At 39.3% G+C, this 22507-nt stretch overlaps 1 protein-coding gene across 2 annotated transcripts in view; it reads left to right on the forward strand.

The window, feature by feature from the left end:
- PAPPA2 (pappalysin 2) overlaps positions 1-22507 on the forward strand; it is a 636503-nt gene that overhangs the window by 525513 nt on the left and 88483 nt on the right. The window lies entirely within an intron of this gene.

Consider the following 22507-nt stretch of genomic DNA (forward strand, 5'->3'; position numbering starts at 1 on the left):
ATTCTATACATGGTCTAATTAATTGAGTGAGACTACAGGTGACAGGGTTCATTCCTCAGCAAGGGAGGTGAAATCACTTACTTGTTACTAGGTGATTATGATCCTAGTGACAAAAGCTGGGGTTCCGAGAAGTACTCCATCACCAAAAAGAAATTCTGGTGCCACAAAGCTCATTCAAGGTATCCCAGATACTCAGACCTCACAGGGATGGGCAGTAGAGAGTACTAGTATAGCATGTTAGTTATCTATTGCTGTGTAGCAAATTATACCAAAAGTCAATGGCTGAACACATAAACATTATCTCACAGTTTCTGTGGTTGAGGAATCTGGATGCAGCTCAGCCAGGTATCTCTGGCTTCAGATCTCTTATGAGGTTGTAGTCAGGCTGTTGGCCAAGGCTGTAGTTACCTCAAACCTCAAGCAGAGCTGGATAATTCACTTCCAAGCTCACTCCTGTGTCTACTATCAGGCCTCAGAAGATCCGCATCCAAGCTCACTCATAGGTGTTGGCAGTGAGCATGCTCACACAGAAGTGGCTCAATTCCTTGCCAAGCAGGCCTCTCCACAACTATCTGAGTGTCCTTGTGACATGGCAGCTAGTGATCCAAGACAGAAAGAGAGCCAAAGACGGTGAACACATGAGAGACTGCCCAAGAAGGAAGCCACAGTCTTTTCATAACATAATATTGGAAGTGACAGTCCATTACTTCTGGCATATTCTATTCCTTAGAAGTGAGTCAGTAAGTTCAGTCCATACCCAAGGGGAGGGGTTGGCGTAGGGACATGAATCTCTGGGGGCCAGTAATAATAGTTTATGTTAACTAAGCATTAACTGTAAGCCAGGTATTGTTCTAAGTGTTAGAAAGGGATAAACAGTAAGGGGTAATGAATATCATAAGGTTAACTAGTTCATCTGCAACTTTAAAGTCTTCTTTCTTAGTGAACAAATGCTCCAAATATTAACACAAGAATGTAGACTATTAAAATAACATTTATTAGAATTATGGCCTCTCTCTCTCATATATTTTCAAATTATATTCTCTACTGGCTCTACCTCTGGCCTTAAGCCATACAGCATTTCTTTCAGGTCCCTGAAACATGTGTTCTTGGTGAGCTTTGCACATAATGTTCCTTTCCTACTTTCTTGACTGCCTTCTGATCCTTCTTCACTTAACTCATACTCTACCATCAAGATTCACCTTCCGTGAAGTTTTGGCAAACTTCCTCGCTGTTCCCATAGGACATACTGCATGATGTAAACTCTGCAAAAGCAGCTGTCACATTGGGTGGTAACTGTTTATTTACTTGTTGTTCTTTCTCATTAAACTCTGAGCTTCCTGTAGTGGATAATTCTGCTCAGTATATCTGAATACCTACAGAGGGCCTAGCACATAGTAGATATGAGAAACTGTTTTAGATGACAGTTACCAACTTTATCTCTAAATACTCCATGGAACAGAACTGAACAAGAAAAACAAAAAAGTAGAAGTTACAGCCTTTCTAGACATGAGGAACAAGAATTCCCCTTACAATCATGGCTGTGAAGTTTCAACAAAGAAGTTGATTAATTATAATTACCGCTGCTAGTTCTTTTTCTCATGTGGCACTGTGGGAAAAACAAGTTTTATATGCATGCATGCAAACCAGGAGAAATAGGATATGATTCTCCAGTTTACACTGTGTATCTGGAATGCATAAGCATTTCCAAACCACATGTGACTGACAGGAGCCATGCAAATTGACTTTTCCTTGTCAGCCAGCAAATCAGTGCAATGTAGTAAATTTTGATATACAGGGAGCCTAGTAAATCTCATATACTTTAATTTTGAAGATATCTGAAACCTAAATCCCTATGTATTCTCAAAGAGTCCAAGTGTTTTTGCAGCCTGTATCAATCACAGTTGTATATGTAGATGTACCACAATATAAAACCCTCAAATTCTGGGCAGTGAGAGGGATTCCTGGCTACCTCCTTCTTACCCCTTATGACCTGAATTCCACTGATACTTACATGGGCAGGGGAGAGCTGACAGATGCCTGCCAGTAGAAGATGTGTTTTCCATTTTGTATTTAAACATTACTGACCAGTGGCCCATCCCTCCTGCAACACTACACTTTAAAATCAACCTGATTGGCCCACAGAATCTCAGATGAAAGCCAGGAAACCTAAGTCTGCCTCTCCAGTGATGTTCATCATGATCTTTGTCTTGGACAAAGTAATTTCTCCTTGCTTCCCACTTAACAACTAACAACACAGAAGAATACGAAAACTCTTATCAATATGAAAAAGCAAGGCTGACAGCCAGAATCTGTGAGGATTTCCTCCTGATTGCAAATGTATTGGGGTTAAATTGAGAAACATAATTGGAAATCAAAGCACGCACTTTTTATTTCCTGGAAAGAAAAAACCACTTAAAGAATAGAGCCGTACTAAAAGAGGAGAGGGAAACAGGTTATTCTTTCTTCATTCCCTGGCTCCCTTAACTTTGTTCTGTCTCAGTCTTGTTTCCCATTCTGTTATGATGACTACCCAGTTTATGACCCTTTGGGCTTATTCTACTGATCATGAACCCCTTAGTCTTGAAAACCAAGTTTAGTTTTCCTGATTTTGGCCACCAGTGCTCAAGAAGAGCTCAATTCATTCTTACCCTCCAATTGTTTCCAGCTCTAGCCACTTTAGGGATAGGTTCTGCACAACTTGCCACAATATCAGGAGCAGGCAAACCTCCAACCATCCCAGGATTTTGTTAATGGCTTTGGGAAGTGGAAACCATCTATTTTATTAATGTAATGGGATTTGCAGTGTATCTAAAATATAATCCAGACACCAACATGTTAACATACCTAAGTGAGTGAATTCGTTTACAGACAAACAGGACTCTTTCTACTTTGGAAATTTACAAGGTCAAGATAGAAGAGTTTACCAGTAGGCAAGAATTGCTATGGGCATGTGGTTTCTCCTATGGAATTTTGTTCTTCCAATCCAATGGATACAATGGAAAAAAATGATTGTAATTTCTGCGACTAACCTAATAATATATCCATAAGATCTCTGAGTGCTGAATCTTCAAAAGATATAGAACCATTTCCAGGACATGGATTGATAGCAATAATTGAAACTTTTGACTACTCTACTCATCTCCTTACAGCATTTACACTTTTTCCTCAATCTGCATAGATTTCCCTGTTTACCTGGTTGAGAATGTGGTGTCAACCTTTTATGCAATTGTGCTTCTTTCATTTTTCCCTTGTATTCCAAACAGTTTTTGATTTATGTAATTTGATGTTAGATAGTTAAATATATAATTTTTTGTGAGCCTTTTATCTTTATTAGGATCATACATCTTGCCAATCCTTTTACCCCTTTAAATGCTTGTGTCTTTGTATTCTACTCTTTCTGGAATTAAAATTTCTATCCTTGCCTTCCTTTTGTTTGTATTTGTTTGATAAATATTTGCCTTTCTTTTATTTTTAACCTTTCTCTGTCTTTGCTGCCAGTGAGCCCCAGGCACATAGCTTCACTGCACTTTTCACAAAGACATGCAGATTTTGCCATGTCCGACTACTCCAAGATTTTATTCCAAAAGTGTATCCCATGGTCCTCAAGCTTCTAGGATTCTTTAGGACTCAGTAGCATTTTACCTTTAGGATGTTTATCTCCCAATATATAACGGCTTTTGCCACTGGTTCCACACCCCACCCCAGCTCACTAAGACTTTTATACTTCCTAACCTGAAGTCTTGAAATGAGTAAAGAAAAGGCAGTACTGATAGGAATAATGGCTGGAGAACAGATCTCTGACCCATGCAAAACAGGGCCCAGTTTTCTGGTCTTTACAGGGGCTGGGAAATGAAGAAAGAATAACATGTTTTTTTCTTTTAGTATGGCTTCATTACTTATTCTCTCCTTTTCAGGAAACAAAAAGTACATGGTTTGGTTTCCAATGCTGTTTCTCAATTTAACTCCAATATATTTTTCAATCAAGAGAAAATCCTTACAGATTTTGGTTGCCAATCTTGGTTTTTGGTATTGAAAATAATTTTCATATTTTTCTATATTGTTGGTATTTAAATGGGAAGCAAAGAGAAATTACCTTATAGTATTATTGTGAGATTAACTGAAAATAACACATGTGAGATTTGTAGCACCTTCTAGCACCAGGTTGGAGTACCACCTGGGGCAATTTTCACAGTATTCCCCATCTTTATTTTTTGCCAATCAGGTGTGCTAGTTATCAATAAATTTGTTTGTTTCCTCTTGGTTCCAAATCCAGCCTTATCTCCTATACTGTAATATTAGAGCTGGATTTTTATCACTATTTATCCTTTGCCAACTGGCATCATGTTACGCATCATCAGTAGAGGGTGCTAGAGAGACAATGCCGGTCCTAGGACAGGTTTTCTCTGCTGTTTCGGGTGTGATTTCTTCTCTTTTGTTGCTGTGACATGCTTGGCCAGTGGTGTGCAGCACACCTACAGTCAAATACAGCAGACATTTTTTCAGTTGGCTCTTCATCACAGTCAACCAAATGTGGCAGCTTGAGAAATTGTGATGCTGCTGAATGCTGTGGATTACTAGCATCCCATATTCCAATGGCAAGGGACTCAGCATTGTACTCAAGACCAAACGCACAATCAAACTTGTCCCCAAATCCCATCCTTGCGAATCTATCTTCTAGTATTAACCCCAGTACCATTCCATCTCAGTTGGGATCCAATTAGGACACAGTAATTAAAATAGAGAAGTTTCATAAAAGTAATTCTTAACCAGTAATGGAATTAACTACTAAAGGGTAGGGAGAACTCTAACAAATAAAAGAATGATTGATAAAAGTAGCAACCATTATTTTTATGAGTGATAGAAGAGTATCTAAGAAAGGAACAAATATGGAAGAGGCCACCAACCCAAAGCTGAGGTTCAGATCTCATTGGAAGAGGTGGGGCTGTGGCACATTGTGTGGCAGAGAAGTTGTGGAGGTTCTACAGAATGGAATGGGGCTGGTAGTCAGTAAATGCTCACTGGGGTGCAGGTAAAAGCTCATGAAGAAGCTGGCTCTGGAACACAATTGAGACTTGCTGGAAAGCTGTCACTGTGGTGCTGCTGGAACTTTCGGGGAGTCTCCCCACTGGGCACTAATGAAACTTGATGGGAGACATCCACGGGGTGCCACTGAGACTTGTTGAGAAGCCAGCTAAGATGCTGGTAAGACTTGCTGAGACATGTGGAGTATCCCTGAAACTCACTAGGTGGTGAGCACCACTGGTTGTCCCACACATGGCTGGAGAAGCAAGGAGAGGAAAGCACATAGGAATGGAGGCAAGCCTCTTCATCCTGCAATGTCTCTCCAGTGCCATCTACTGAAGAAAAAAGTGACATGCTAGCTGGTAAAGAGAAATGTTTTCATGGTCTAGCTCTAGTATCATAAACCAGAACAATGAAGGGTGGATTTGGAACTGAGAGGCAGTAAGTTGAAAACCAGCAGAGAAAGTCTTGTCAAATAACCAAGAAGAAACCCCTTTTCTCTGTGTCTTTTGTGTTCTACACGGGAGTTCTTTCCTGGCTTCAATACTATTTTTCTTTTTCTTTTTTCTTTTTTTTAGAGACAGAGCATCACTCTGTCACCCAGGCTAGAGTGCAATGGCACATCTCAGTTCACTGCAAGCTCCACCTCCCGGGTTCACACCATTCTCCTGCCTCAGCCTCCCAAGTAGCTGGGACTACAAGTGAATACTATGTTTCAATATAATTTCTGAATAGATTTGAGCTAATTAGAAATTCTTTTTTTAATGTTTTGAACTTAAGTCCTAGACCAACATAAAGTATAAATACCTTATTAGTTTATTCAGTATAAATACAAATTCTGATTGAGATGGAAAACAAGTAACAGATACTCATAAATATAAAATCCTAGTGGGTTCTAAGGTTTGCCTTAAACTATAACTTATCAAAGCCAAGTGTTCCAGTATAAAATTGAATAGGATATTAATCTTTTAAAATAAATATCCATGTAGAAACTAGGATATTTCTTCTCTCTCTTGTTCTCACTCTCATTATATGTGTATATTTGTGTGTGTTTGTTTGCATGTGTGTATTCATGTGTGTTTGTGTATAGAAAGAGATAAACTATTTGTTGTTCAGAAACCATTTAAGTGACTCAATTGAACAGGAATAATTTTTCAATTTAGGAAACTGAGACTCAAGTGCACAAATTTACTTTATTTGGGATTAGCAAAAGTAAGACTAGAATCCAAGTAACTTGTTTCTAAGAAGGAAAGCTATTATATAAATGGCAAACTATTTCAGAAATCTACTCTCATGTCTACTACTCTTCAAGAAATCCTCCCACCCTCTCTCAAACTATATTTTGATTCAGGTAACAAGAGTTTAACTAGCCCTAGAATAATCAAATAACAGCTGTATTTTACATCTACTTATGTAAACGGGCATATTTGTTTAGAGGAAATGATGACTTGTAAATTCAGGCTCCAAGGAATACAGGCAAGCTGGAGGTACCTGATGGAGTAGGTTACCAAGGGGAAAATTGTAAAGATACTTTGGACTTTTGGGAAAGTGTAGGAAATATTTAATTCAGATTAGGGCAATTTTCTGGGCACAACCCAGAGGATTTGAGGTCAATAGAAAAAGAGAAGTTTTGACCCAGCTCCTATGGGGTCCTAGCCCAGACCAAAAAAAATTAAAAGATAAAAATCTTGTTTCTTAGAAAAGAAAAAAAAATCTGAAGAAACATATTCCACTCTCTCTGAGATTAAAGTACATCTAATCCAGGAAAAGAAACATAATTTTGAAAGCCTGGCTTATGTGTGTATTAGTTTTCTAATGTTGTGTAATAATATTACTATAAATATAGCAGCTTATAACAATGCTTATTTATAATATTACAGTTTCTGAGGGTCAGGATTCTAGGCAAGGCTTAGCTAGGTCATCTGTAAGGCTATAATGAGGTGTCAGAAATGTGTTCTCATTTGAAGACTTGACTGGGGTAAGTCCACTTCCAAGTTCACATGGCTGTTGGTATTTGGTTCCAAAAGACTGTCACACTGAGGGCTTCAGTTTTTTTTGTTGAATGTCACACAGAAGCCACCCTTACTTCCCTGCCACATAGTCTGCTCCATTGGGAAGCTCACCTATGGTAGCTTGTTTCTTCAAAGCCAACAAGACAAAGAGTCTCTCAGCAAGTAAACTACAATCTTTTGTAGCATAATCACAAGTGTGACAGCTTATCAACTTTGTATTCAATTGATTAGCATCATGTCACTGGTCCCACCCACACTCTAGTTGAGGAGATTACGCAAGGGTAGGGATTTCAGAAGGCAGGGATTATTTCCATCACAATAGTTTAGCCTGAGATAGGCGAATGTATGCAGTACCCTGGCAGTTATCTGACTACATGTGTCTCATATCCTGACAGAGCCACATGCTATAGCCATGTAGTTTCAACTTACTAGACAGCTTAGGACACAAGGGATACACAAATAACTTGCTTGTAGGAAAAAAGCATGAAGGAAAAGTAGTGATTCCAAGAGTAAGGTCTTTTCATAGAAATTCCCCAGCTCTTGATAGGTGGATTATCCAAGCAGTTCTCTACCAGAGAATGTCCTCGCAACTCTCTTTCATCCAGGAAAAAACACATCTGTTTTATGAATGATACCTGTCCAGATTTTTTCCCCTTATTCTTTAGTCTGCTTCAGAGCCATCTTGTTCATGGCTCACCTGGTATGTTTATAGTATCATCAAAATGAAATTTAATCAGTAATGTTAATGTGTTTCCTAGAAAATAAGATTATAGTCATGTACCACATTACAACATTTTTCTCAGTGAAAGACTGTATATATAATGATGATTTCATAAGATTACAATACAGTATTTTTGCTGTACCTTTTCTATGTTTAGATTTGTTTAAATACACAAACACTTATCATTGTGTTACAATTGCCTACAGTATTTGGTACAGTAACATGTGTACAGGTTTGTAGCCTAGGAGCAATAGGCTACGCCATGTAGCCTAGGAGCAATAGGCTACGCCATGTAGCCTATGTGTGTACTAGGCTGTATCATATAGGTTTGTGTAAGTACACTCTATGATATTTGCACAATCAAATCACCTAACGACACATTTCTCAGAACATATCCCAATGTTAAGTGACACACGACTGTATATAAAAATACAAAAATTAAAAAGTTATGGTTACTGTTTTGATTACCTTTATTCTGATTATTTTTATAATGATGGATAATTGAGAGTTAGCAGTTTTGATCCAGTCTGGATCATACGCATATTTGCATATTTGACCACATTGGTGGTCATACACATACACCAATGTGGTCATGTATCTGTATGAATATGTGTGTGTGTGTTTGTGTTTGTGAATATGTTTCAGTTTATGCAAGACAGTCTTGAAAAAGGTTAATGCGATATGCATTGAATTATAAAACTAATTTTTAAAATGATTTACATTTTTAAGTGGTTGTACCATTCAAAAGAGCATTGTTGTTTTAATTTTAAGGTCTTTATTCTTTTAGAGCAGTTATAGGTTCACAGAAAAATTGAAAGGAAGGTACAGAGATTTCCCATATACCCACTGACCTTACCCATGCCTAGCCACTCCTGCTATCAACATCCCCTACCAGAGTGAGACATTTGTTAAAACTGATGAACCTACATTGACATGTCATAATCACATCAAATCTATAGTTTGCATTAGAATTCGCTCTTAGTGTTTGTTGTGAATTCTATGTATTTGGGCAAACGTGTAATAATAAGTATCCATCATTATAGTATCACGCATAGCATTGTCACTGCCCTAAAAATCCTCTGTGTTCTGCCTATTCACCAACATACCCTACATCCCCGCTGTCCCAAACTTCTCACAACCATTAATATTTTTACCATCTCCATCATTTTGCCTTTTCCAGAATGTCATATAGTTGGAATTACACAGTGCATGGAATTACACAGTTTTCAGATTAGCTTCTTTCACATTGTTACATGCATTTAAGTTTGCTTCATGTCTCCTCATAGCTTTATAGCTCATTTCTTTTTATCATTGAATAATATTCCATTGTGTGAATGTACAACAGTTTATTTATTCATTTACCTATTGAAGGACATCTTGGTTTCTTCCAGGTTTTGGCACTTATGAGTAAAGCTGCTATAAATATCCATGTGCTGGCTTTTGTATAGACATAAATTTTAAAATGTCTTTGTATAAATACCAAGGAATGTGATTGTTGGATCATATGGTTAAGAGGATGTTTAGTTTTATATGAAGATATATTGTTTTTTAAGAAAAACATAAATATTGTTGTAAAGAGCAATGACATCCTCAGATCTTTTTCCTCTTCTCCTTCTTTTCTTTTTTCTTTTCATCATAAATATTTATTTTTCTATTTACTTACATAAAAGTAAGCCTGTACTCTTGAACAACATGTAAATTAAGAGTACCAACCCTGTACAGTAAAAAAAAAATGCATATAATTTTTGACCTCCCAAAAACCTAACTATTAACAGTCTACTGTTGCCTAGAAGTCTTACTGATAACATAAATAATTGGCCAGGCGTGGTGGCTCACACCTGTAATCCCAGTACTTGGGAAGCCAAGGCGAACAGATCACCTGAGATCAGGAGTTTGAGACCAGCCTGGCCAACATGGTGAAACCCTATCTCTACTAAAAATACTAAATTAGCCTGGCGTGGTAGTGGGCACTGGTAATCCCAGCTACTTGGGAGACTGAGGCAGGAGAATTGCTTGAACCCAGGACACGGAGGTTGCAGTGAGCTGAGATTGCACCACTGCACTCCAGCCTGGGTAACAGAGCAGGACTCCGTCTCAAAAATCAAAACTAAGCAAAACGACAACAATAACAACAAACAATTAGTACATATTTGATATACTAAATGCATTATATTCTACATTCTTACAAAAGATAGTAAGCTAGAGAAAGGAAAATCTTATTGAGAAAATTGAGGAAGAGAAAATATATTTATAATTTATTGAGTGGAAGTGGATTATTTTAAAACATATAAAATCTGAGTCAAGGAAAAATAATGAATTGTGTTATTGTATGGTCCTATATGCAAAGCAAAAATCCTTAAACTGAAATTTACCTTTTGCATTAAAAACATTTACCAATAGGCTGTTGTTATGGACATCATTTGGAGTCCAGCCTCTGGCTCTTGTATATTTATCATAAACCTGAACATATACGTATAATTAACATGCCTGCCTTACTTTGCTAACCATGCTTATGTAAAGAAGAGTATCAAGTAATTTTCAAAAATGAGTAATCAGTGAATAATGTGTATTTGGTATGGCTTGCAATGCCCCAGACTCACAGACAGAGACCTACAAATTCATGACATGAATACTAATTTAGTCACCTTCATTGTCTCTGTTAGCCTCTGTTCTTCAGGTTACTGTTCCCTGAAGCAGGGCCTGCGAAAATAAATAATCCTGGTAGAAAAATCAACAATTAGTCATCCAAATGACCCAAATTTTCCCTTTGCAGTTTATGAATTTGGGTAACATGCCATGTTAATCCTATCTTCAGGTTGACTTACTCCGGCTGCCTGGACTCCTCAGATCCCCGCCAATGGCACTATGTGCTAGTGACACAAAAAATGTCTCTAGCCTTAGAAAGCTATTCTTGAGAAGGTGAATCTGCTGGCAGAGAAGACATAGACTTATTCATTAAGTCCAGTGCAGGTGATTTATGTGTTAACCTCTATTGTTCATGGAGAATTCACTGTAGACATGGAATTATAGTTAGGAAGTGGAGGGATGTGGTAGAAAGAATCAAAACTTTTCTGTAGAACTTCACTTCTATGTCTTTAATAGTCCCCAGAGCATTTCTGGGAGGAAGTGTCTATCTCATTTAGGAGATGTAGAGACTCAGGTGTGAAAATGTTTCTTCTTGGTTATACTATAGGTTACAAATTGAGCTGGAGCTAGCTTATAGGACGTCTGAGCCCCAGTCCAGGGAGAGGAAGCCAGGGCACAGCTCAGTACTTGGCCATTCCATCCCTGCTGTGATCAGTCTCTGAGTCTGGTCTTGGGAATAGCATTATTTCATCTCTATTATCTGTCATTCTGCTTCATGCTTTATTTTTCCCTGGAACCCTCAGCTGCTGCTTTACAGATTCCCATTGTGCTTCAACTATTTGGAGCTCAGATTTGAAATGCCAACTCTTTTCCCTCCTCTTCCACCTGGATTGGGTTCCAAACCTTTCCAGCCTTCTTCTTCCTCTGCTCAGTCCTATGTAGAACCACTTTTGATAGCCTCAAGATGTGAAGGCTCCTCCTTTTTTTTTTTTTTTTTTTTTTGGCTTAGGAACTGCATTTTAAAGCATTTATTTTTTGACTCCTCATCTTTTATTTTTATCATAGGGTTTCCTTTTAATGTTCCTGAGTGATGGGAAATGTTCTCTCTTGCTGCTGGGAAAGGCACTATAGAAATGAAATATGTATTGCCTTTCTACTTATTTGATTATCTGCCTCCTCAAAGCAGTTTAACAAATTAACATTGAGTCTCTTATTTTCTACACAGTTTCTTTTAAGCAAGGAAAGAATTATAGCTGCTCAATTGCTCCCTTGCTTTCTTGCCCAACTTCCTCTTCCCAGAATGATTTGTCCATAAAATAAGAAGGAAGAAGGAAAACCCACTGGAGAGGATTCTGATTCCCCTGGCAGATGATGGATGGCCGGCTGAATGACAAGTTGGCTTTGGGAGGCACAGTGAGCTATTTGAGCCTTTTCAACTGTTTTTTTGTTTTGTTTTGTTTTGGTTTTGGTTTTTTTTGTTTTTTTTTTTTTTCCGACTCATGAAGTTATAGAGGAAAAATGAAGGGGCCATGGACATGGTCTTTTGGGTGGGCTTAATGAAGTATGACTAAGACAATTCCAGAATAGCCTTTATTGAAACATTACTTTGTCTGAGATTGTTCTTAGTGGGACACGTTCTAAGAACTAACTAGTGAAAGCATTGGATCAAATGCTAGGAACAGGTGAAACCAGCTTAGGAAGACTTAGGGTTGAGGTCCACCCCCAAAGGAATAGACTGATTTTAAAACAACTCCTCCCTAGTGACTTATCATAGTGCCTGAAATTCCATCATTAAGAATTATTTTCTTTAAGTCTCTACAATGTCCAGAGGTCTCTTTAAAATAGTAAATAACTATATACTAGAACTAAAAGTGTTTTAAGTCTTTATCAACTATTTATAACAGAAGTATTCTCTTATGGATTTTCATAATTCAAAAAATAAGCCCCATGGCCCTGCTGAAATGTAACCTAGTGTAGCCATTTAGAAGTTTTAGAGAACAAGAGAAGTAGAAAAAAGTGGTATTGAAAAGAGGGATTGGCCGGGCACGGTGGCTCAAGCCTGTAATCCCAGCACTTTGGGAGGCCCAGATGGGCGGATCACGAGGTCAGGAGATCGAGACCATCCTGGCTAACACGGTGAAACCCCATCTCTACTAAAAAATACAAAAAAAAAAAAAAAAAAAAAAAAACTAGCCAGGTGAGGTGGTGGGCGCCTGCAGTCCCAGGTACTCGGGAGGCTGAGGCAGGAGAATGGCATGAACCCGGGAGGCGGAGCTTGCAGTGAGCCGAGATCGCGCCACTGTACTCCAGCCTGGGCCACAGAGCGAGACTCTGTCTCAAAAAAAAAAAAAAAAGAAAAGAAAAGAAAAGAGGGATTAATTAAAAATGTCACCTACTTCCCAATTTTGCTCAGGACTGGCCTTGTCGGTATAGTCTGTATTCATGGCAGCTGGTGGAGAAAGCACAGAAAATAAAAGGAAACCAGTATTTCCAAGGTTCTGTCATTTTGCCAGCCTGCCAAGGAGACAGATGCTGTAGACAGATTTGACCATAAGCTCTGGTTGAAATGACTCTCAGGCCGTGTCCGATTTTGTGTGCAACCATAGCTCTGCCAGCAGAGGAAGTCTGGAGATTGAAGTGGCAGCAAACCCAGTGCCCAGACCCCGGCTTCTCACTTTTGTCTACATAATTTAGTCTCACCGCATGATTTTAGCAGTCTATTCCCTTCCTCAGCCCTTGATTTCTCCATAAGCAAATGAGCCATCAATGTTGCAAGGCTCCAGCGGGTTAGGAAGAGCAAAAGAACAGAAGATAATAATACTCCAAATCTGATATCAACCAAGGACTGATAAACTCTAGGATTAGAAGATGACAGAAGCAACATGAAGCTTCTGTTGGGGAGTCTAGAAATTTCCAAGGAAAATAAACCAAGAAGAAGTAGGGAGAGGTAGAGTCCCAAAGAGGCCCCGCATTCACATGCAGAAGTAAGAACAGAAAACACCAGCGCAGGTGTTTTATGTTCTTACTTCTGCATGTGAATTTGAGAGCCATTCAAGGAGCTGGATCGCAAATCCTTCAGACTTCCATTTAGCCATAGCTTATGTACAGCCCACAGAGAAGCCAGGCTACCCTGTCTTCCTGCCCTGTAGGTACTGTTCTAGGAGTGACACAGTCTGAAGCTTATGCCCATTAAACTTCATCACGGGGCTGTGTTGTTCTCACCTAACTCTTCATGTTTCACAATTTCCCAAGCTCAGCCTATGAATGTAGTTGGGGAAGTGTCATTCCCTAGTGAATAGCTTAATTTGTGTCCAGGAATAAATAATAGAGAGAGAGTCAGCAGTGCAGTCCCTTGGAGGGTGCCAGTGATCATTGATGTTTAGGAAGTGCCCCACAGGGAGATGGCTACTGCCTTTGCAAATCATGTGTGTTGGGAGGAGAAAAGCATGTAGAGTTGACGTTTGAACAACACATGGATTAGGGCCACTGACCTTCATACAGTCAAAAATTTGCCCATAATTTTTGACCTCCCCACAGTTTAACTACTGAAAGCCTACTGTTGACTGGAAGCATTACCAATAACGTAAAGTCCATTAACACATATTTGATATATCAAATATATTACATACTCTATTTTTATAATATTGTAAGCTAGAGAAAAAATCTTATTAGGAAAATCATGAGGAAAAAAATTATTTACAAATTCTTCTTCTTTTTTTTTTTTTTTTGAGAAAGAGTTTCACTCTTGTTGCCCAGGTTGGAGTGCAGTGGCGCAGCACAATCTCGGCTCACTGCAATGCCCACCTCCCAGGTTCAAGCAATTCTCCTGCCTCAGTCTCCCAAGTAGCTAGGATGACAGGCATGCACCAGCACACCCAGCTAATTTTGTAGTTTAGTACATGGGGTTTCACCATGTTGGTCAGGCTGGTCTCGAACTCCTGACCTCAAGTGATCCACCCACCTCGGCCTCCCAAAGTTTTGGGATTACAGGCGTAAGCCGCTGCGCCTGGCCATATTTACAATTTATTAAGTAGAAGTATATCATCATAAAGATCTTCATCTTCATTGTCTTCATGTTGAATAGGTTGAGGAGGAGAAAGAATAGGAGGGGTTGGCTCTGCTGTCTCAAGGGTGGGAGAGGTGGAAGGAAATATGTGTGTAGGTGGACTGGCAAAGTTCAGACTCATATTATTCAAGGGTCAGCTAATATATACATATCTTTTTGTCGTTTTAAATAAATGATTCTGCTTCCCTGGGCAAGTGCTAGGAAGCACATTAACTGCATAGTAGTCTGCAGTTTGAATTGTTTTCATTCTTTCTTTGGTATTCCAGAGATTTTATAATCTATGTTAAAATCATGAGTTCTGAAACTTGGTGAGAGACAGGGCTTTTAAAAGAGAGCACTTTTGGCTGTGTGATGTAAATCTGTTTCTCTTCAGAAAGACAGGGGGCCTGTAGATGATACTCTTATTATTATTATTATTATACTTTAAGTTCTAGGGTAGATGTGCACAACGTGCAGGTTTGTTGCATAGATATACATGTGCCATGTTGGTTTGCTGCACCCATCAACTCATCACTTACATTAGGTATTTCTCCTAACGCTATCCCTCCCCCAGCCTCCCACCCCCAACAGGCCCCGGTGTGTAATGTTCCCTTCCCTGTGTCCGTGTGTTCTCATTGTTCAACTCCCACTTACAAGTGAGAACATGCGGTGTTTGGTTTTCTGTCCTTGTGATATTTTACTGAGAATTATGGTTTCCAGCTTCATCCATGTCCCTGCAAAAGACATGAACTCATCCTTTTTTATGGCTGCATAGTATTCCTAGTGTGTATGTGCCACGTTTTCTTTATACAGTCTATTATTGATGGACATTTGGGTTGGTTCCAAGTCTTTGCTATTGTGAGTAGTGCCACAATAAACATACATGTGCATGTGTCTTTATAGTAGCATGATTTGTAATCCTTTGGGTATATACTCAGTAATGGGATTGCTGGGTCAAATGGTATTTCTAGTTCTAGATCCTTGAGGAATCACCACACTGTCTTCCACAATGGTTGAACTAATTCACACTCCCACCAACAGTGTAAAAGCATTCCTATTGCTCGACATCCTCTCCAGCATCTGTTGTTTCCTGACTTTTTAATGATCACCATTCTAACTGGCATGAGATGGTATCTCATTGTGGTTTTGATTTGCATTTCTCTGATGACCAGTGATGATGAGCGTTTTTTCATATGTCTGTTGGCTGCATAAATGTCTTCTTTTGAGAAGTGTCTGTTCATATCCTTTGCCCACTTTTTGATGGGGTTGTTTGTTTTTTTCTTATAAATTTGTTTAAGTTATTTGTAGATTCTGGATATTAGCCCTTTGTCAGATGGGTAGAGTGCAAAAATTTTCTCCCATGCTGTAGGTTGCCTGTTCACTTTGATGATAGTTTCTTTTGCTGTGCAGAAGCTCTTTAGTTTAATTAGATCCCATTTGTCTATTTTGGCTTTTGTTGCCATTGCTTTTGGTGTTTTATTCATGAAATCTTTGCCCATGCCTATGTCCTGAGTGGTATTGCCTAGGTTTTCTTCTAGGGTTTTTATGGTTTTAGGTCTTACATTTAAGTCTTTAATCCATCTACAGACAAACATGGTAAAGCCCATATCCGGAATCAAAAATGAGTGAAGCAATTTGCCCAGCACTGGGACCTCCAAGTCTAGTTCTGAACTTGCAGATAGGTCACATTCTAGGAAGAGATGGACATATCCTGACAGATCTATTTTGAGGAGCCAAACTCTGTGCTGAGACTTAAATAAAGGGGCAGAGAAACTTCCACTTTCCCAGGATACAGGAATGGAAGGAGAAGTCGGTTTGGCATAATAATTCAACATTTTTCTATCATGCGAAGGAAGAATCAGAATTACTGCTGAGATTCCTCTGTTTCCCTCAGATGAGAATCTTCAGAGGAGAAGAACTTGAATTAATTTTATTTTCCCAGTTAGTAGGGTTCTCAACACCTCAAAGTACCAGCATTGGTCCTCCCAAGAAGGAAATATATTTAACATTTAACCTGGTTCCTGTCCTACAAAGCAGAGATGAAGTCAGATAAGGAGGAAGCAGAATGGGGAGTCAGAATCAAGACTTTTTTTCTCTGTTGGTTTGGATAAATAGCAAAGCTATCTAAGGATGAATGCTGTTATTGTCGTTACATTTGGTTTTCAGTTGGTGGTGGGAAAATTAAATGAGGACTCTGTCTCATCCAGTCCGCTGTGCATTCTATACATCCGACTCCTATCTGCTGCCAAATTCAGAGCATGCATTCCTTCTTAGCCCATACCCTCTTATTTCCATAAGAATCAATACAATGAATTAAAATAATAGAGGAAAATCTGATCCTCTTTTACTACTTAACCTTCAAAGAGCTGTTTCTAGAAAGACCTCTGGGATTGCTATTTAGTCAGGGGTGGTACTTCTTGGATAAATGAATTACAATATTTTGTTTAACTAAACAACTGAAAAGTTGGGACATTACACTAAAAAAATACACTGGGCAAGAAAGGTTATGAGAAACTCTTTCTTGAGTTCTCTACCACATCCTGCCTGTTCATGGGTTTTCTGCACTCCCACCCCAATACCACCATCACCTCATCTGTGAAACTCAATACCATGTTAAAGCTGGAAGGGCTGTTTGATAGAAGCCAGTTCAACCCCATCATTTTACTAATTTGCAGATGGAAGGCCAGGATGGTTAAGATATTTGCCCAAGGTCCTAGAGGCCAGCAGGGGCAAGCCAAGACCAGAACCCAAGTCATGTGGCCTTGGTCTACTACTTTCTTCATCACACTGTATTGTTTCTTGAAAAGTGTGGTACAGATGCCAGTTTCTCTTAAGCAAAGCTAGATGCTAGATAAAAGTTGTGATCAGACTTTTATGAATGCCTGGGGGAGGGTGGATATTGACTTTAGAAAAGTTTATGAGATGATGTCACCCTGATTTTGAGTCTGAGCTAAAGCTCAATTAAGTGCTTCTTTGTTGTTACATTACAATCTTAGTGTTGTAGGAAGTTCTGAAATATCCCATCATTTCTTTTGGACTAAGTTTTCTCATTTAATACAAGAAATTTGAGTTGAATTATCTTTAAGATCTGTTTCCATTTTAATGAGCTCTGGTTCCTCTAAAATTATTTTTTTGTTTTTTTTTTTTTGTTTTTTTTTTGAGACAGAGTCTTGCTCTGTCGCCCGGGCTGGAGTGCAGTGGCCGGATCTCAGCTCACTGCAAGCTCCCCCTCCCGGGTTTATGCCATTCTCCTGCCTCAGCCTCCGGAGTAGCTGGGACTACAGGCGCCCGCCACCTCGCCCGGCTAGTTTTTTAGTAGAGACGGGGTTTCACCATGTTAGCCAGGATGGTCTCAATCTCCTGACCTCGTGATCCACCCGTCTCGGCCTCCCAAAGTGCTGGGATTACAGGCTTGAGCCACCGCGCCCGGCCTAAAATGATTGTTAAATGCCCACCCTCCCCCACCTCCATCACAGTCAGGAAATGGGGTCTTTAATCTTTCACACATTCTTACATAGGAGAAAAAATGATTTTAGTACTGATTCTGACTGACTCTGAAGTAATGTAACCTTCTGAAGTTCTTTCAGGTTGGCTCAGACCCTCAGGGGAACCTTGAACCAAAGCTTTAGGGCAGCTGTAGGCAGAATAACAGGACTTTGCCTATTTGTTAGGAATTACTGAGCTCCGCAAATATGGACTTGGGTTGGAAGCTGTGCCAATGTCCCTGCGATGGTCTCAAAAAATGGATGACTAAAAGAGCTGCCTGGTTTGGCATTCTCTGGGGGACAGTTCTTGGAAAGTTTGTTGGTGGGGCTGGCCACTCTCTCTGCAAAGAATGATGTCTGTTTTCTGGTGTCTACCTTACCCTGTTCCTCGCTAACTATTGAAAGATGTAGGAAGACTTTGGGAACCTGCCCCTAAGTCTGAACCTGCCCCTAAGTCGGTCTTCAGATATAAAGGTTGACTCCTTTCAGTATAGAATTATCTAAAGTTGTTAGTTAGGATTTAAGAGATCTGCACAAACTGAATTCTTTTCAGCTCACAGTTTTAGGGGAAATGATGTTTTTATCCATGTTTTGAGATTTCTGCTTTTCCTTTGTTCTGTCTGTAAAGAACTGGAGAAACCTTTCCAGACATCTCTTGCCTTTCCAAATTGTATTCATTCATTAAAGTCACATCAAATTCAATAATAAAACTTTCTCAGAAATAGCCATGAATTTATAAGCAGTAATACACGATTTAATTATTTTTTTCTCTTCAGCTGTATTCAAAGTTTCTTCAGAACAGGGGATATGTTTTACGCTTTTGATCTACCTCATGACTTCTTTGTGATAATTTGAGTTTAATATAATAAAACATAATGATGAAACAGTGAGGCCAATGTCTCCTTCTGGAGTCAGTCTTGGCCTATAGAATTTATTGACATATCTTTCAGGTTACATGTATCTAGATCTTTATGGGGTTGAGCTTTACTCCTAGTGAGTATCAACACTTTGAAACTTATAAACATCAAATTCTGGAATCCCCCTGCAGTCCTACAGAATCAACATTTTCAGGGGATAGAGCAGGAGTAAATGTTTTTAAAAGCTTCCTAAGTGAGTCTAATGCACAGCTATGGTAAAGCCTGCCTCATGGAATAAGAGGCCACTCTTAAGGGATTATGTCCACAGAGCCTTCCCAAGTACAGGCATCATTCATGTACACAACTAGCAAGGGAAAAACACACATCGTTATTGCAGGGCATTGCTAGGATTGTGCCTGGGTGCCCACAGGCAGGTTCTGTACAAGAGGACGATAGCCAAAGGTTAACATACATTTTGAACAGAAATTCCTCAACCAAAAGCATGTTTTAAAACTTTATAACACAATGGCATTGGAAGTGAAGACCAGCAGAAAGAGAGTAGAGGCTTATCAGAGTGGAGAGGCAAAGAGCAAAGCTAGGGTTATGTGTAGGTGGTCATCCACGTGGTGTGATTTGTAAAGACCTACTGACTTAAACCTCCCTTGTGAAAAAATCATTTGGCTTAAAACACTGACTCTTGTTAAGATGGAAGTACCTGCGAATCACATCTGACTGGTACATCATATTCTTACCTGAGAACACATGGTAATGGGGTGGGGAAAGAGCTGGAAACATAGATGGAAAGAGAGAGGGTGTTGCCAAAAGAGGATGCACACTGGGCAGGGCATCGTGCAGACAGTGGCAGCTGGACAAATATCATCACTTGATTTACTGTTATTTAAAAGAGAACTACTCAAAACTATGGGACTATTAGATATGCTATGTTTTTCTCTTGCCTACCCTGCTGAGGAGCTCCTTGGCTCACTCTGGCCTCTGCTGCTAGCTCCTGAATTGGGAAGAAAGCAACAGGAAAGCAACCTCATCCCGTGGGAGATGGCCCGGTGGTCTAGGCTGGCCCTGAGAGTGAGGGCTCTGAGATCCAGCCTGAGGATTTTCCTCTGACTCGCTGTGTGGCCTCCAGCCAGTCTCCAAACAGCTTTAGTTTCCTTGTATGTCAAACCAAGATAAATACCTAACTTCCCACTTCTCTGGGGCATTGTAAGGCTTCACTTCTGCCACTTTCAGTAAGGTTTGTCCAAAGACCATAAGAGGAAAGCTTTTGAGTTTTAAGATGAATTACTTTTAGTACTGATGTAGCATTAGGTAGAGAGGAGAATGTACTGGGAGGATGGGATAATGGAGAACACAACAACCTCACTCAGAGAAGCAGTGTTTGTAGTGGAAGAGAAACCCAAAAGGGCTTTTGGGGTTGGGGTGCAAGGGAGAGAAGTCTACAATTGGTACCAGATGCCATCAGAAGCTAACGACCTGACAAACTCCATCCTCATAAAACAAATTCCTTAAAAAGGAAGCAAATGGAAATATAAGCTAGTGAAAGAATTTGCAGCAGCTGCCCTAAAACCATTTCTCACTTCATAAACAGGTCTGGGTTTGGTCCTTTTTTTTTTTTTTTTTTGGTGTTGGTCTTATTTCATGCCACTTTCCCCTCTCATATTCTCCCCTGTCTCATTCTTCCTCCCTTGCTGCTCCTGCTGGATGGACTTCTCACACTGGCAGTCATAACAATAGTAGTTCCCATTTTGATGGAGAGAGGCTCGTTCAGAGCATTTGTTTTGTGTCTTGTCTCAACATGTATTTGTCTTCAATGATGACATGGATTAATTGGATGAAGTCACTCAAAACAGCACTTGCTCTTTTCACCCTAACTTATTTCCAATAACCTGATGTGGATGAGAGTATTAATGACTCTCTGTTTTCCAGTACTTCCTGTTTAGCATGCCGAAGAAGAGATTACGTTTGGAACATCCGTGGCATGTGGCATCTAGAGAACTAGGAGTTCTTTAGCATCACTAATGAAGCATCATGATCACATTTCATAAAGGATAGTCAGATTTTAGCTTCCTTGTCAGATAGATTAAATAAATATTTGGAGACAAAAATGTATTTCCTACATTGCATATCAGCATTGAATTTGGGGAATTGGGGCTGACTCATTAACAACCCCCACCTTATATTTTTCTTCCTTCATCAGGTCTCAGAATGGATACTTCATCATCACAGGAAATAACCAGGGCTTAAACTTGTGAAAACATTTTCTTCACACCGATCACCTCCAATTCTTCCAACTTATACATAGTAAACATAGATAAAAGAAATGAGAGTATCATTGGCATATGATTTAAATCTCAAAGCCATAAGAGCAGGGTCAACAAATTTAGCATGTTTAGTTTGAATCTATCCTTTTGGGGCTAGTGCTTTTTAATTCAAGACTCAATTATTTCAAGGTAGTAGGTGCATATTCAATGATGTTTGTTCTACTTTCTCGTATCATTGCCTAGATCTTTGATAGAATAGTTGACCACTAACACAGTTCGGGGGAAACAGAGCACACTACTGATGACAAGATTCATAGTAGTCATATCTTTTGGGCTAATAATTAGCACCAGGGACAACAACATCAAGAGCAAGAAAATATCTTGTTAGTCTTCCATACTAGACTATGTATTCCCTAAGAGCATGGTTCTTATACCACTGGTACTCAGATCAATGCCTTCCCAACAGAAAGTGCTCAGTAAATGCTTATTAATGAATGAGTGGAGAAAGATGGTTGAATCAGTGTTTAATGATATCTTCATATTTCAGATCCCTATTTGTCATTATAAAATTTAACAAATTTCTCATTTTGATAGCCAAGAACTGACTTTGCTATTTATAACATGAACAATCTTAATTTAGCAAATTTTTATTGTGTCGACTACAGCAAGTCATGTGTTTAATGTAAAGTGGGTAAGAGTCAGTTTTCCTCTTCAAAATGTCCATAATCTGGTTGGGACTTGAGCATTTAGGAGACACTCATATACTGATTACCTTGTGAATAAAAGGATAAATAAGTTAATTCACTGATTAAAGAATGAGAAAATGCATACATAACTATAACACAAGATAAAGCAAGAGAAATGCTAGAAGTGAGTTATTTTTTAAATCTCACTGGGAAGTTCAAAGGAAGAAGGCATCTGAAGGGACTTTGAGAAGGAGGGTGTCTTAGCTCATTTTGTGTTGCTATAACCAAATGCCTGATTGTGGGAAATTTTTAAAGAAAAGAGATTCATTTAGCTCATAGTTCTATAGTCCTGGAAGTACAAGAAGCATGACGCTGGCATCTGCTCAGCTTTCTTGTTGTGTCATACATAGCAGAAGCAAACACATGCAAAGGTGCAAAATTTGAGAGGCACCCTGACTTTATAACAACCCGCTCTCATGGGAACTAACCTATTCCAGTGAGAACTAATTCAGTCACCACCATGAGAACAGCACTAAGCCATTCATGAGGGATCTGCCCTCATGACCCAAATACCTTCCACTAGGCCCCACCTACCAATACTGCCACATTGGGAATCAAATTTCACCATGAGTTTTTTGGGGACAAACCATACCCAAACCATAGCAGAAGGCCTTGTAGAAATCTCAACAAATTGAGCAAAGGTACTGGAATGGGAGAACAAAAAAATGGGGTGACTAACAGCAAACAGAACACTGAGGCCTTTTGCAGTGAAGCAGTAGAGGAATAACAACTCTGTGAGGTTGCCATAATTATCCCC

This window comes from Trachypithecus francoisi, unplaced genomic scaffold (assembly GCF_009764315.1).
Source record: "Trachypithecus francoisi isolate TF-2019V2 unplaced genomic scaffold, Tfra_2.0 Lachesis_group5, whole genome shotgun sequence".
NCBI lineage: Eukaryota > Metazoa > Chordata > Mammalia > Primates > Cercopithecidae > Trachypithecus > Trachypithecus francoisi.